Here is a 3446-nt window from a genome sequence, read left to right as displayed (position 1 = left end):
ATGCAGGCAGGGACAGGGATGCAGGGAGGAACAGGGATGCAGGCAGGAACAGGGATGCAGGCAGGAACAGGGATGCAGGCAGGGATCACACTCCAGCCAAGGGGTCAGGCGATGCTCCGTCCCACCCCACGGGCACCCCCAGCCACTGCCCGGGGCACAGAGGGGCCCAGCCCGGCCATGACCCCCCCCAGCCCCTGAGGAAGTCACTAATTGCTCGGGGCACCCCTCGGGGTGCGGGATGAGACCGAACGTTCCTTCCCCGGCAGCTCTGCTGGCCGCGGCTCCAATTAGCCTCGTTATGCAGCGTCGCCGCTGATTAGGGGCCGGGTAATTGCCGCGGCGTCGGGTGTCCCTCCGAGCCACACGGCAGCAGCCATTGCATAAGCACCGGGTGGGCGTTACGTGAGCGGGAGCGGGTCAGGCCAGCCCGGGGGCTCCGCTTACACCCGGACCCGCTGCCCCCCGGGCCCCGCCTGGGCACAGGGACTCGGGGGTGCCCCCACTGCTGCCTCAGTTTCCCCCTTCTCTGTGCTCTGCTTTTTACTTGCAGTGTGCCCGAGTGGCAGCCACCCTGCCCCACGGCCCCACAGCCCCACAGTCCCATGGCCCCACGGCCCCTCAGCCCCATGCCGTGGCCCCACACCACAGCTCCACAACCCCACAGTCCCACGGCCCCACACGGCAGCTCCAGGCCATTGCCCCACACCACGGCCCCACACCACGGCCCCACAACCCCACAGCCCCACAATCCCACAGCCCCACAATCCCACAGCCCCTCAGCCCCAAAACCCCATGGCCCCACAGCCCCACAGCCCCATGCCATGGCCCCACACCACAACTCCACAACCCCACAACCCCACAACCCTGCAGCCCCATTGCCCCACAGCTCCACGTCATGGCCCCACACCACGTCCCCATGACCCTGCAGCCCCAAGACTCCATGGCCCCACAGCCCCAAGACCCAATGGCCCCACAGCCCCATGGCCCCACAGCCCCAAAGCCCCACACTGCAGCTCCACGTCATGGCCCCACACCACAGCCCCATGACCCCACAGCCCCATGCCATGGCCCCACACCATGACCCCACAGCCCCCAGCCCCACAGCCCCACAGCCCGTGGCAGCCTTTGCATAAGCGGTGCTGTGACACGGTGACTCACGCTGCTGTGGCAGTGCCACGTGCCCGGCACCATTCCCGATCCCACTGGCTGCCAGGACTGGCACAGGTGGCAAAACCACGTCTCGTCCCCATGGTCTGAGGGCACAGGCCCTGTCTGGTACAGTCAGGGCACCCTCGTCCTGCACTGCCAGGGTGCTTCAGCAGCGGGGTTGGCAGGAAGGGTGACACTGATGCCATGGAGGGGACAAAGCAGTGGGACCCTGTCCCTGAGCGGGGGGGGCTCCCCAACAGCCAGGGGGCCACAATAAGGCTGCAAGTGCCAGAACCCCTCTGCCCCCACTGCCCACACCCACAGCCCAGCCCTGGGACTAGGGGACAGGACTCCTCCATACACCCCTGGGACTGGGGGACAGGACCCTCCTCCAGCCCTGGGACTGGGGGACAGGCCCCCCATCCAACTCTGGGACTGGGGGACAGGACCCCTACCCAGGCTGACATGGGAGGACAGGACCCCCGCCCAGCCCTGGAGTTGAGAGACAGGACTCTGCCCAGCCCTGGGTCTGGGGGCTGGCATGGGGCACATCCCTATGCCAGCACCTGAGGATCAGATTTGGGGACACCAGTGCTGTGGCCCCTGTCTGTGGGTTCACCCCGTGACCCACTCCCCGCCAGGCAGGGCAGCCATTCCCGACGGGAAACTGAGTCACGGTGAGGAGCAGAGCCTGGCAGTGCCCATGGCAGGGAGCCCCTGGCAGGGCCACTACGGGGCCAGCTGTGCCAGCCCAGGGACCACCAAGCACAGGGCGCTGGCACAGCCCCAGTGGGTGCTCAGGGGTCCCTGAGGTGGGTGAGGGGCTGAGGGTGCAGGACGGGTGATGCTGGTGGAGGGTTCCCCTCTCGCTGGGTGGGGCGTGAGCGAGAGCAAACAGTGATTAAGGGGTGATGGTGTCATCCCAAATTCCTGCTCTGCTCGCCTCCAGGCCAGCCAGGGGCCGACTGGGCCGATCCTGGCAACGGAGTCTTGCCAGTGGTGCCAACTTCAACGTCTGGCAGTGCCCTGGCCCTGACCACAGAGAGTTGGTGGTGAAGCCAGTCCAGGGAGGAGGAGGAGGAGGAGGAGAAGAAGGGCTGGATGGTGGCGAGTGGCAATTTTTGCTTCTTATCTCTTCCCAGTGGCCGAGTTCTTCCCGTGCTGCTGATGCCCAGGGCTGCTGGTGCCACCTGCGATGGGCTGGATCCAGCCCTGCTGGACTTGCCCCCCAGCACTGCCTCGAGGGGTGCAGCTCCTGGCACTGAGTCAGGGTCTGGCAGCACCCAGTCACCGATGGCAGCTCTGATCCCTCCATTCCTGCTGCTTCTCATCCCCGGGAATGGCACTGGTGGATCCCAGGGTGAAGGGCTGTGAGCAGAGCAGCACCAGCTCCCACGACAGCCTGGAGACGGGGAGATGGTTTGTAGGGGAGGTTCGGTGACCTCCAGTGCTGCCACAGCCAAAACAGCCCTGGGCAAGGGGAGGGGAGGTCATTCCTCTCTCAGGAGCGAATGCTACTCCAGGGGCTCAACAGCCAGTGAACTGGCTCCACCTCCTTCTGGCTTCGGTGGCACCAGGACCCCAATTTAAACCTGGCCGAGTCCATGGGGTGAGACCCTGCTCACGAGAAAAGGGGTCCTGCTCTGCTGTAGCCTCTCCACCTCCCCCCTCGTGGCCCCAAACCCACGGGGCCGGGTCCCTGAGCCGCAGCACCCAGCACCCGCTCGGGTGCCTCTGCAGCATCTCCTGCTCCGCCGGGGCTCTCCCCGGGCCGTGCCCGCGCCTGTGTGCGCTGGTCTGGGCCCCGCACACGAAGGGTTAAGGGGCCGGCGGCGGGAGCGGTGCGTGGATGGGTGCGTGGGTCCCGCGTTGCTCACGGGAGGTGTGGTGCCGCTTATGTAACCTCATACTTTTGGGTTGCGCCGAGCGCTCGGGGAGTATTTTCGCTCTCGCTCTGGCGCGATTCGGCCGCGACTGTCCCAACAGCGGCAATCGGCGACCGCCTTTTTGGGAGGGGCGAGTCGGCCGGGGCCGGACCCCGCGTGCCACGAGGAGTCACCGCGTTGCTCCCGGTCTCAGTTTCCCCATCTGAAATGGGGCTAATGAGGGTGACCTCCTTCGGGCAGCTCCCGTGACCCCCGGGGGACGGCACCGGGGCTGCCCCTGCCCGGGACGTGCCGGGGTGGGATTCCCGGCTCCATCCGGGGCTGCGCTCGCAGGAGCCGCGCTGGAAGCGGAGCCTGTAACGAGCCGTCGCCCCGCGTCCCGTCTGCGTGCCCATCCATGCGGAGCGCGGC

This window comes from Neopelma chrysocephalum, unplaced genomic scaffold (assembly GCF_003984885.1).
Source record: "Neopelma chrysocephalum unplaced genomic scaffold, ASM398488v2 Primary Assembly neopelma1_201, whole genome shotgun sequence".
NCBI lineage: Eukaryota > Metazoa > Chordata > Aves > Passeriformes > Pipridae > Neopelma > Neopelma chrysocephalum.
The sequence above is the reverse complement of the archived record's forward strand: the minus strand, read 5'-3'. Positions refer to the sequence as shown.